This window comes from Pithys albifrons, chromosome 10 (genome assembly GCF_047495875.1).
Source record: "Pithys albifrons albifrons isolate INPA30051 chromosome 10, PitAlb_v1, whole genome shotgun sequence".
Classification (NCBI taxonomy): Eukaryota; Metazoa; Chordata; class Aves; order Passeriformes; family Thamnophilidae; genus Pithys; species Pithys albifrons.
In genome coordinates, this window is record NC_092467.1 from 16,016,088 (window position 1) to 16,029,493 (window position 13,406).

The following is a 13,406-nucleotide window of genomic DNA, read 5'->3' on the forward strand; positions in this document are numbered from 1 at the left end:
GTGTGCAAGGGCTTTTTTTCCATGAACTGGAAAGAGGACTATTTTATCATGACTTTCTGCACAGTTGCAAATAGTCTGATAAATTGGAGATACACTGGACTTTATTATGGCTAATGGTAGTTTATTTTAGATTAGTGCTTTCTGTGCTGAATTTTACTTTGAATCTTGCATTCTGTTTTGCAAAGAAACTAGAGTAGAGGGGAGGAGGACAGAGTCAGCCTCTTCCTCTGCTCTGGGTAAGGGGCAGCAGCAGAGGATCAATGCCCTGTGGCTTAGAGAAGCATGAGAAGAGAAAGGCAATGAATGCTCCCATTCATGCACCACATCCCATGCCTGAATAGCCTGCTGGCCTAACAGTGAAGCCGACTCCCTGACATGGCCAAGGCTCAAGACAACACTGAGTTCACTTGCTGCCTCTACTTCGAGCAAAGCAGAAAGTAGCCCATTCTCATCCTGCTCTGGATTTATACCTCAGTGAAAGCATCTCTGACTGCTCAGTTACTCCCATAGAGCCCTGCCCAGGGCAGGATTTTGGGGTTTGGAACACTTTCAAACTGTATGTTCATAAACATTTTAAGTCTGCCTTTGAACACTGGGGAGTTCCAGAATTTTCTTCCACCTGTCACCTGCATGGCAATGACTACTGCTAGAGGAAAGCACTTGCCTGTTTAGACTTGTAACCCTCCATGTAAACACTGAAGGTAAGGATGGATTTCTTCACAAGAAACTGTTCTGAAAAACTCAATTGCTCCAGCCCATCTGATGTGGAAGAGTCTCATTTTCAAGGACTTGGGAAGACTTTTCCCCCTTTACTTCACTGCCAGCCTTTTGAGGGAGCAAAGTCAAGACAATCTCTCACTGCGTTCCCCAAACAGCATGTTTTTTACTCTGGTCAACCTCATTTGTAATCAAGACAGTTGGCTATGAGAGGGTGGGATGGTACCCATTCCCTTGTATTGCTGTTTTCCTTACTGGTTGTTGTACCTACTTGCGTTAAGGACATTTAATTTTTGACAGTTTATAATTAAGTTCTAGCAAGAAACTTGGATTAGGAATTACTCCTAAGTCTGTAAAGTTGAAACAGGTAGAACTACTCTGGAGAGCTCAGAAACAGGACGAGCACAGCCTAACTCTGACCAAAGCCTTCAACAAAACACTGCATCTCAGCCATAGGGGACAGTATAGAGAAAAAGAGTTACTGGCTTGAATTCTCTTAAAGGAAGTTTTGTTATCAACTACATTGACTTTTCCTTGAAAAGATTATCTCAAATAACTGGTAGTTCTCTCCAAAAGCACAGTGGAGCCAAAGTAAAATAGCATTTTGTTATTGAGTAGCTCTTTCATATCTTTTGTTTTTAGTAGGTGGGTACGACCAAACAGTCAATTGTTCTAGGGGAAAACTGCATTCTTCCTGCTCCCAGTATGGAACAGAAAACTGCCCTCCCAGGGTCTGTTCAAAGAGTTAAAGGTCGCTGACTGGATTCTTGAAGTTTAAATTCCTGTGTTTTAAGGTGTCTTATTTTTTCCCTTAAATATTAATATCGTGGTAAGCACATTTGTACTACGTATATGAGGGACATTTGGAGTGAAATACATTACTTCTTTTTTCTCAATTTCCAAAAGAGGAAACCATAACATCTTACAGATTTAAAGCAAAACTTAGAAGAAATACATTCTTAAAGAAAACAAATATGACTTTATGGAAATACCATCATCAAAATTGGCAGAAATTCAAAAGAGAACAGAAGGTATCCAGAAATTCTTTCACTGCATCCTAGCCTGGAAGCCAAATTCTAAATGAGTTTGAGTTATCAGATTGTTTTACTGAGATATGCATTAGTCGGCAAATATTAAAATATTCAGAGTTGCTTCTCTTTTGACCTGGTTGTCTTCTAATGAAGAGTATATAATGTGCATTAAAAACCAGGTTAATTTTCTTTTAGAAAAGGAGAAAGGGAACATAAAAGAGGATCATCAGTTAGCCTGTAATATAATAACCAAGAAAAATATTGACTCGATTAAAATGGCTTAAGATACTATTTCCACATTATATCAGAAGAAAGCTAAACAGACTGATCTACTTTTAGCCAATGATTCAAATTTCTTAGAACTCAGCAGTGACATTCCAATAAAGTTATACTGTTCTGTAACATTTTGCAAGACATTAAGGATTTCTGGGGACTAGTCAAAGTCTCAAAAACAACTTCCAAAGTTGTACTTACACAATTCTTCAGATACCTGTTTTTTGTGCAAGAACACCCTGTCATAATATAGGACAGGGAATGGCTTGAAACAAGAGATTCTCTATCCAATAGTGCATAGAGCATTTTAGGCAAACAAATCATGCTTGTAAAGCAAGAAGTTCCTCTTACATCTGTGCAAGGGGCCACAGAGTATACACGGATCTGGTGTGACTGTCTTTTCCATCCTTTACTCACCCACAAATAAGCCTATCAGTGTGCCTTAATCAAAACCCTGAGTTTGGCTCAGTTGGTTAGAGCCTGGTGCTAGTAACATCAAGGTTGTGGGTTTGATCCCTGTATGGCCCATTCACTTAAGAGATGGACTGGATGATCCTTGTGGGTCCCTTCCAACTCAGAATATTATGTGAAATCCATGAAATTACATCCAAGCAGCAGCCAGTTTCCCTGAGGCAGGAGAGAAAGTATGCTGCCTATGTGGAAGAGTATCTCAGAGACAGACAGGGGCACTTGCACAAAACCCTTTACTTTGTTTGTCATTAAGTAGCACAATCCAGTTGAACACATTTTTACCCCACAATGCAGTCCTTGGGAAATGGCACAAAAGACTCACTGCCATCATTTCTAACAACTGTGTCTCTTAACATCTTCTTAATGGAAATGAAAGGTTTTAACAGATCCTTGCTAGATGTCTTCACATTTGCTCAAACACACTGCATAAACACTATTTATGTTTCTCAAAATAATTTTGTGTTGCCTTTCACCTCCTGATCCCACTTGAAACTGAGTCAGCATGGTGGGCTGTGGAGTTACTGCAAGAGATACCAGCTGCTGATCTGACAATGCTTTTAGTTCGCTAAAGAAGCTTTCTCTCTCCCAGCTGTAGGCACACAAGCGTACAAGGACTGTAGCCATGTCAATCCCACTTTGTTTTAGTTGGTGTGCTCAGTAAAAACCTGCCAGAGACTTGTACTAGGTCATGCATGTTGTAAATATTGAAGCTTTAAAAAGTCGCTTTTTAAAATTTGAACTTACTGTGCAAACCAGAAACACACATTTTTATCTAACATTTTCTGTTTTAAGACAGTATAGCAGGATAAGTAGTAAAATTCTCTTAATAAATATTTGCTACAGCAGATTGCAATACCCCTTTTAACCTTGTATGGATCAGAGTAAACTGGATTCATACTGTCCCTGTAATGCATTTTGCATGTTAGCTTGGACACAGGTAGAGTCTTTCTTCCCTTCCAGTCAAGCAAGGGCCACCAACAACCATGGTGTACATAAGAGCTTTGATCACTGAGGTGTGTATCAGAGACTTACCAGCACTGGGAATAGATCATACAGCCCTTAATCTACATTTTCAGACTGACTTCGGAAAAGTAGTTTCTGTAAGTAATTATGAGCTGGCTACTGACTTTCATGTTTAAGATAACCAGTCCCCAGGACATTAGTTTTTAATTTTCATTTCAGTGAAAATAGTATTCCATTCATTAGTAATGCTATGTGAACGAAGGACTGCTTAAATGTGATGAACACACAAAGATCATTTAACTGAAGCTTATGGAACTGGCCATAGAGCAATGTATTGGGAGGATGGTGTCTGTATTATGGGACAGAAAGACACAGCTCCAAAATTTTACAACAGAAAATGAGAGCTTTCAATAAAATGTACATTTGAAGAAAACAGGGTTGTATTTTTTCACTAGGTCTGAGAGTCATGGAATGTAGAAAACCACTAGTACTGGTTCCTGCCAGGCACAGCAGAGGCAAGCACCGTGTTCGGGGTTTGAAGAAGCTCCCTGGCCCTCGGTCAGTACTTGGATACACCTCTCCTTTTGCTGGCCCATGCAGGGGCCACATGCTGTTTGTTCTAGGAGGTGGGTGAGGATCTAGGAAACTTGGATTTGACTTTTTCCAATCACTGTACTTCCTGATAGCCTAATGATAGTCTCATGACCAGTATTGTTGAAATCAGTAGGAAGTACCAGAGGCAGAGGTCATCTTGCAGAAAGCTGCTTCTTAAGGGACAGAATTCTGCATGAGCATTTAAGAAAACCAGTAGCTTTCGCTGTAATAGTTTTGGATAGCATTTGTCCTCTGCATTGCTGTTTCATGCTGCAGTGGCAATGGAGAAGGAAACGAAAGTGGCATGTGATACACGAAGATTGACCGCTGTTGACATGCTTATTTAAACTCAGGTGACTATTCTTCACAGTGTAAAATTTCACATTTAGATTTTCTTACCTCTATTTTACTTCCTTACCCTAAATTTTTAAATGTTTTTATAATCCACTTAATGAGTTGAGTCAGAAATATGCATGCAACAGAAATAAGTAATCTTACATTTAGCTGTTCAGTGATAGGCTTTAACCATGCATGGGTCTATAAAAAGGTGTATCTGTTGGCTGATAACATCACTTTTACACATACCTTGTGCTAGCTTTGCTCATACCTGAGGAACAAAGCTAAATGAGATGTTTGATGTGTTTGTTTTTCTCTAAAAAGGTACTAGGGGCAATAATGATATTTAACAGTGAAGTTCCTGCACAAAATCTTGCGCCTTCCATGCATTGGTGCACAGTAGGTTCTCAAAATAAATAAAAAACCTCAAATCTCTACTTGGTTTAAGAATGAGTGGATATTTGTAATGTTATATCAACAGTCAGATCTGCTTAGTTAGCATTACTGTAAATTCTACTTTCAGCTGCCAGCAGTTTAGCAGTTAAGAGTTTCCTGCTTTATTGTTAAACACTGCAATTGAACTCTGCTGCTTCTCGTTTATGATCCAGTTTGGGATGTCAGCTGACACTGAAATGAGTGTCCTAACCTCCAATTCAGTGGCTTAAAGAATATCTCCCCAACATACACTGCCAAGATGAAATCCCAAAATTATTATTCAGCAGCAGTAAACAAGGCCTGTTTTTGCAGGCAACCATTTGTAAAAATGCAAGCATGACAGCTGGGAATTACAGTTAAATGTTCTTTTTATACCCAGACTGAAAAGTAGAATATTAAAAGTAATGTTGCTGTATTTACAAATACATGTAATATCTTAGGAACTCTGCAGTAATATATGTAATACTTCCGTTAAAAAAGTAATCTTGCAATAGAGAACACTAAGTCAGATTTTGCAGTGTAGTTAATTACAAAATAGATACTTTCAAAACTTATTGGTGGAAAGACCTCCAGTCTTCTGTCACTTAGACATAAAGGATGACCACTGACAAGCAGAGGTAATTATGTCAGAGCACAATCACAATTCTAAGCATATTTTTCATTTAACTCCAGACTAGAGATAATTTGTGGAAATATTTAACTTTTTCCTTGAAAGCAAGAATGGAGGTAGAATTGGAAGACAGAGGTAAAAATACAGAGAGCGCTGCTTTCATATGAAGTACTACTTTGGAAAGACTGAACAGGTAAGTCTGAGAGGAAATAAATTATTACTGATGCCTTGCTCCCCTAACCCACCTCCCAACCCCACCAAGTTCTTTCAAGTTTACTGAAGATTCAGAATATATAACACAGCACAATTAAGGTTTTATACTGTGTAGGCTGAATTTGCTGCTGGTGCTGAACTGTGCTGGCTGCAATGTAATCAGTATTTCTAGAACATGGTCATTTACTGAGCTTTTTCTCTGAAGAAAAATTTTTATGGACTGCAGATACAAAATAAAAGTTGTGTCTGTTTCCTTGCAGTTTTAATCTCCATGACCAGAATTTTGTGTTTCCAAGTAAACATTCCCAGTACTTTCTACAGGCATGCAGCTCTTGCTGCACCGCACACCCCCCTCTTGGAGATGGGTCAACACATGAGGGAATTGCAGGTACTGGGCTGAACCATCCCTGAGTGCATTTACCACTGAGCAAGCACACCTAGCACATACAAAGTACATCATATTAGTAACACTGAGTTTCAAACAATAGGTATTACTTGCCCTAAAACTTAAGCAAATATCTACTTTAAGTATTAAATCTTTGTTCCAGTTTGAGAGAAAAAAAAAGGGAGGAAAAAATACTTCTCCATAGCACAAAAAAAAAAAAACAAACCAAAAAAACCCCAAATCAAAACAAGCAAGGGAAGAAGCCCAAAACAAAACAAAAAACCACAAACAAAAAAACCCAAAACCAAACAAAAAAACAATAACCAAGGGGGAAAAAACAACCAAAAGAAACCCCCCCACGCACAACATCTTCTGGAAATTCTGAAGTTCTGTGGGATGCAATGCAAGCATAAAATAGACAAGATTAATGATCTGGGATAAAGTGGCTAAAAACCTCAGCATTCTGTGCTCTGATATAGTCTCAGTTATCTGAGCATCAGCTATTCCTAATTCCCTCCTCTCTCCCCAAGTCTGAATCACATCCTCTGACATGTACTGAAGTACATTAACAGTGACATGGATTATTTGAAACCTCTCTTATTCAAACAGGTTTGGGAATGAACTATTGTAATAACTGAGTCTCTGCTGTGGTAGCCAGGCTCTGGCGAAATGCCACTGTATCTCAGCTAGTCACTCATGTGCAACACTCAGCAGTCTTTGCTTCTTTGCACCATTTCAGTCCCAAATAATCCTATAAAGCACTCAGGATCACTTGCTGTGTATTGTTCAGGTCTTGAAATTATCTTAACTTCTAAGTAAAGCTTTGCCGTGAAATTTCACAGAAGGATAAAGAACTAAGGCTAACAAAAAGGCAAACCCCACCACATTGTCCAAAGCTTGTAAGAATACTATCTCAGACTTGAAAATATTTCTGATGGCTAATTGGTCTTACTTAGATAATTAAAATTGAAAATCTAAAAAAAGTCAGCAAGGAGAAGGTCTCTTTTATTTCTATATTCAGATTTTAATTATTAAGACAAGTATTACTAGGTAATTAACCAACCTTTTAAAATATCACCACTGCTCAAGCACAGTCTTGTTTCAGTAAGTCAGTGTGAAGATTTTAACCATCAAAAAACTGATCTGTTCATAAGCCAGTATGTTTTAATAATTTTGTGTTTGGCATCCAAACAAATATATTTGAATAATGCAACATGAAGCTGCATACTATTTTATATCAATTCTCTTCTGAGGTTATTATTGGGGAACACAAAGGAGGATGAAGAAAAAAATTGGTATAACACACCAGTCCTTGAAAGACATGAATTTGTCCAGACCCTATTAAGAGTTACACTCAAGCAAAAGCAAGGAGAATGTGCTCAAGGGGCATAAAAATCAAGTTGGAGGATTCAGGAAGGGAGATAAAGTGTTGAAATCAATCTCAGGTCATGCTGAGCAGGCATCAACCAAATGGTAAACACAAAGTCTTCTTCTGCATCCTGGAGAGACAGAAATTGCTTCTTCAAATTATATATGTGTAAATTTATATTTTTGTATGTATATATGGAAAATTGAAGTGGTAGCTAAAAGCCAAGAATTATGGAAGCACAAAATATCACAAAGTAACTGTTTTCTCCCTTCCTTTAACTCCTTAGTAGGGTTATCCACAACAGAGAACAAACCTGACTTATGAAGCCTTACAGGAAAAAAAAAAAAAGGAAAGTTTCAGGCTCCAAAGTAATTTTGCATTAGAATTAACAGGTTATATCATTAATTTTTGCATCCATCATTAATTTTTGCAGGGTTTAAGAAAAGTGAAACATTTATTTTGTGTCAACCCTTGATAATTTTAAGTGTTAGTGCAGCTGCACCTTCTCATTAGGCCAGAAGTGCCCCATGGCTTTGAAAATTCCCTCAGCCCCTGGAGTAGCAGTTTCTGTGGAGCTGCCATCAGCAGCAGCTCATGGAGAGACCACTGGGAATTTCTCTCCGTCATTACAGAATTACAGTTCAAAGAATTTGTGTGTTGGCAGTAGGTGTGTGTATGCTCATCCTCTGCTAGCTGCCATGGAGAGGAAAAATTCTGGGCTGTGTTGGTCGTTTGGTCCACACCTTGGCTCTTTGACATCCCAGGCTGCCAAGGAAGGGGCTTGCTGAACTTCAGGAGCTGCAATGTGACTGATGGGAAGTTTTAAGAAAAGCCATCAGATGCAAAATAATTAAGAAGGAAAAGGCCACCATTTTAAGAGCTCTAGTGTTTACAAGTAGCACAAAGATACCGTGGCTAGTTATTTGCCTACCAAGGTCTGTCTTAAGTAGAGATACAAAAGCTGAGTTGGTTTTTTATCTTTACATGGATGAAAAAAACCAAACACACACAAAGTCTTATCTTCCTCATGGGAAGACGAGGAGCCATTCTAGTAACACACACTATCCCTGCAGGCATTTCATTTGTATGTTTTGCTATATTGTTCTTGCAGGTAAACATCACTGTGAAATAAGACTGATGGCTGTTAATATTTAGCTTGCTGACAAATATAATCAAACATTTCAGTACCTATATGCTGGCAACACAGACTGTCTGCCAGTGGTTTAGGTCCTACATGGAGAAGTAAAGCCATCAAATAAAAGGGAGAAGCGGCACTCTGCCCTACCTGCTGCAGGCCTACAGACTGCTGTTCCAGTGCTTGAGGAACAGAATTGTAAAATATGTCAGGCATTTTGATTGCACTGCAAGCAGTCTGAAGGCCTTTGTTGCCTTCTGCTTATGTGCTGGTTTGGCAAAGTTAAAAACATCAGCAGCAAGCCTTTCACTCAGTCAGGGGGAAGGTGGGGAGGGGTACGTGACAACGCAGGACCCCCAGCACTAATCAATACTAATCACATCACAGGTAAAGTATATCTTTAGTCTTTTTTTTTCTGTATTAGCAAGAACATAGAAAAAATCTGCATTCAACTGTTCTTCTAGCTATACCCCCACTGATAAGAATGCAGCCATCACACTTTAAGAGAAGGTCAAAATTTCAAATAAATTTTAAAAAAGAGAAAAGTCTGCCTTAAACTCATTTGTCAACAGCCAGCATGACTAGATAACAAACCCCTTACTGTTTTCATAAAAGTGTAGGGGACAGAAGGTGACATCAGTGTTAGAACAAATGAAAAAGTGATGGATTAAAACCGAAACATTCAGAAATTTTAATAAACTGAATATATTGTTTTGTTTTAGATAAAGCTTAATCTCTAAAAATACAATCATATAGATAAGTCTTTCCCTGTTATCATAAACATGATTAACATTTATGTCCTTAAAAATTAGACACAAAGGGGACTCTTTCCCCAAACTGACTTGGGCTCCCAGAATTACAACTGTCAAAACTGGTGCTTAAAATCCCTTCTCAAATGAGGTTTGTCCACCAAACCCTCTTGTAAGAGAAGTCTGGGTTTGAATTTCTTTTTTTTTCTACTGTAGTATTTTAGGTTTTGTTCTATGCAATTCTCTGAGCATTTTGGCATTATGTGCATCTCTGAAGACATCTCCATATAAGGGAATTTACTCCAGCAACACAGGGAAAATACAGAACACAGATATCAGATAATAATTCCATCAAAGCTGAATTTGGCCCCATGATTCAGTTTGTGGTATTTGAAAGAAGTCTGTGTACTTAGTTTTTCCAGATGTTGATTTTAAGACACTTGCAAGCTGGCCTTTTAGGTAGAATTAATGACTATCAAGAAAATGTCTTCTGTGGTCTGGTACAGCGGAAAGAGGAGCAAGCTACGAACACCTCATAGTGCCTGAAATCTACAAGGCAAAATGATCTCTTGTGGGATGAGAAAAATCTGTTAAAGTAGTTGAGAAGCAATACAGAATATATACAGCATGACATGTTCAAATAAAATACCAAGGACAATACTGCATACATGCAAAATCTTCCAAAATATTTAGCAGTATCAGCACAGCAATATTTTAATTATTTAAGATAACATATGAACAAACATTATACAAGCTTACCTAGAACATGCATTATTTTCAAAAGGAATCCCAATAAATGAGAGATTAAGAACAGTTTTGGGTAGTACTAAGGCTCTTCTGTAGAGTTCTTATTTTGCAGTTTCAGTGCTACTGAATATTGTACTAATGCTTTACCTTAACAGGCATCAACCATCAGAAAGACACAAGTCTTACTGGAGTCACAAGTTGTATTTATCCTACAGCAGTTTTAATAACTTTAGTCACATAAGTTAATTGGGCTAAAACATTACTGAGTGTTAGTGTCACTACCTCCCCAGGACAGGCCATTTCACACCACCAGCAGTAGTAACATGCTGCCTGGAAGAGATTCCCCAAGTTCAAGAGAATTACAAAAGGGCTTAGTTAGCTTCTTGCCTCTTAGCTGAAGCACATCAAAGGGGAAGCAAGCAGTACAGCCTTCTTCAGATTAGTATACTCACTCACTAGTATTTTTCCTCCTTAATTCTTAGGCAATAACGTGGTTGTGACTCCCCCATCAGTTACCTGCAGGACAGTGAGGTCCATCGATAGCAGTGCAGTGCAGGATCACCTTCTAACCAGTCACCTCCTGTCCACACCAAGCTAGTACAACTCCCTGCTTGGATTTCTTGCTGCACTCCAGTGCTTTCAAGCACTGTAGCTCCCACCTCCCACCCAGGAACCTACTCCTCCACTCCAGGCAAAATCATACCTATGACCACAAACACACCCAGTGGTCTGTTTCTTCACCTGCTTCTGCTCAGCACTATGGCTGGTACCACCATGCTCCCCAGTTCAGAACTCTACTCTTCCTTCTCTGACTAGCTACTACACAACTCATGACAACATTCCTCCTTCCCTGTTATATTACCCTTCAGACCCAGTCCTGGCAAATTGTCTTCCTGCAAACAGTTTAGCTCTTCCAAACAAACTCCCTCTATCCTTCAGGGAAATCATCCCACTCCTTGTCAGCTGAGCCAGCTGATTAAACCAAGGCCCTTTATCAGGATCAGATGGGTAGGAATGAGGCAATGCTCCATCTCAGAGGTGGCTCAACTCTGTGTATAGGACTCACCAGTTGCCCCCTTGCACATCTTCAATGATTAAGCAGAACACAGAAATCACAACCTGTATTTGAGAGTTTGATTGAGCCACATTAATTCTATAGATTATGGTGGAATTACACACGGGATAATTTAAATTCAGGGAGTTTAATAGGACTACACATATGCTTATAATATTTGTGAGATTATGGTCAATTTTTCCAAGAAAACAGACTTAGTCTCTTCAGAGCACTTTTTCTCTAGTTTCCAACTGAAATAATCAGTGCATGTTTAGGATATTACATGTGGTGGCTGAAGAGGTTATTACAATGTCACAAAGAGGATTATGATTTCAGGTGGGGAATAATTCTTTTGCAAATCTTCTTTCCATACACAGAGCCTTAGTAATAAGAAATGTAGAAAAATAGGGCAAAGATAAGAGATTTACCCATAATGAGCCAGATTGCCCAGTATGCTCCAGCTGCTTTGTACTGCACTGATGGGCTTAAATTTGTTTTGTGTTATCAGAGTGGTGCAAACCAGAATGTGTTTTAACTACACTCAAATATTTCTTGGACAACTTTTTCTGCAGTGTGAGTATATTACTGATCACAGAATAAAAGGCAGCAATCACGTTAAAAAAATGGTAATTTTCTTGTCAGATGCTCACTATCAGCATAAAAACAACAAATGGTATTTGTGCCCTGCTAAGATGAGGTAAAACCCCCACAAACTATGAGATTTATTGGAGGATAATTTAAACCTGACTGTACAGCAAGAAAATAGTAGGCCATATTTTTATCTGCTACTAATCAGGACCATTTTATTTCAAAATTGATGAAACATACAATTTATGGAGCTGAGAAAAGCATACCAGTTGTAAATGTCTCAAACTTCCTAAGCACTGTGTATTGCAGCAAAAATGATTGAGAGCATTAACAAATAACATCCTGATCCAACTTTACTTAAGTCAATGGAAACATTTCCAAGTACTTTGGAGGATACTGAATCTAGTTCTAAATCACATGTTCTCTGAGGTCATGAAAGATGAGTTTATCCCAACATAAATGTCTGAAAACTAATGAACTTTCATTATGTTTATGTGAGCCGCCAATTTCCCTCACCCCATTCTTCAGTTTCCTGCTTCTCTTGTATGGTTTCCTTTTCCCAATGGGTAGTTCAGGCAGTTCTGCTTCCTTTAATTAGGAACAGCCCTGGCTGTTTTCCTTAGAGGCTGTGCAGCAGACAAGCGGTTTGAGCTGAGCTGATCCACAGCACCACAGCATAAAACAGCCTCCTGGCTGCCCTATGAGCTCCTCAGGACGGTTACGGCCCCTTGGGGCTTCCACCACAAGTCGTTTCCAAGAGTCCTGTTGGTTTCAACTGGAGTTAGAACAGTTAGTCCTGACTTTTTGCTATTAAATGGAAGCAAACTGTTCTTTCAGCAGGATATCAAGTAGGTGGCTAGGTGGGTCACAGCTCCAACAGTCAGGTTCCAACAGCCTGCTGTGCCTCATCCAACTCGTCCTACCAGTAGATCATTTTATGATTTTTGTTTTCAAGTTTGGTAACATCTAACTGTATTTGAAAGGTTACTTTGTATGTAGTAACAGTGAAGGAAACACAGTGCTGTATTTTCGGGTCAGTACTTCATTCAATGGACCAAGTGTTCACTGTGTACTCGCTTTCCAGAGCGACTTTAGTGACGAAGCCAGTCGTGGTCCATCGCTGGCTGCCAGGAACGAACGCTCCCTGGGCTGGATCCCGTGTAATCCCGCTGGTATGCCCAGCACGCAGACCTTGTGTGTGCCCTGTGCCTGCCACAGAGGTTTAGAACTCCCACGGCAGAGCAGACTGACCACTCTCCGCAGCAGCCACCAACACAGCGCTGCCTTGCCCGTTAGTGCCTTAACGCCGTAAGGAACGAGGTGATCCGCACCCAAATCCCGAGGTGCCTCCAGGGGATCCGCGCCCATAGCATGGGGCAAAGGAACCATGAGCTCGAGACGAGCATGAGCCCATCGTGCTGCTACACCTTAATCTCACTTCCACGATCGTGCACTTCTTTCCCCCCACCCCCTTTCCCCATCTCCCAGTGTTTGCCAAGTTTCCTGAAATTCTGTAACCTTTTAAAGGAATGTCACAAGTAGCTCAGCCAGGGCGCGGGAGCGGGTTGCAGGAGCGGCCGAGGGCTCTCCCAGCCGCCAGCCCTGCCCGCGGCTGGATCCGCTCCGGCCAGGCCGTCTCTGAGACGGCGGCGGGAGCCCCCGGTGCCGCACCGCCCGGGGAAGGGCCCGAGGGCAGGCATTGCCCGGAATGGAGAGTCCTCCCCGGCTTCCCTGTG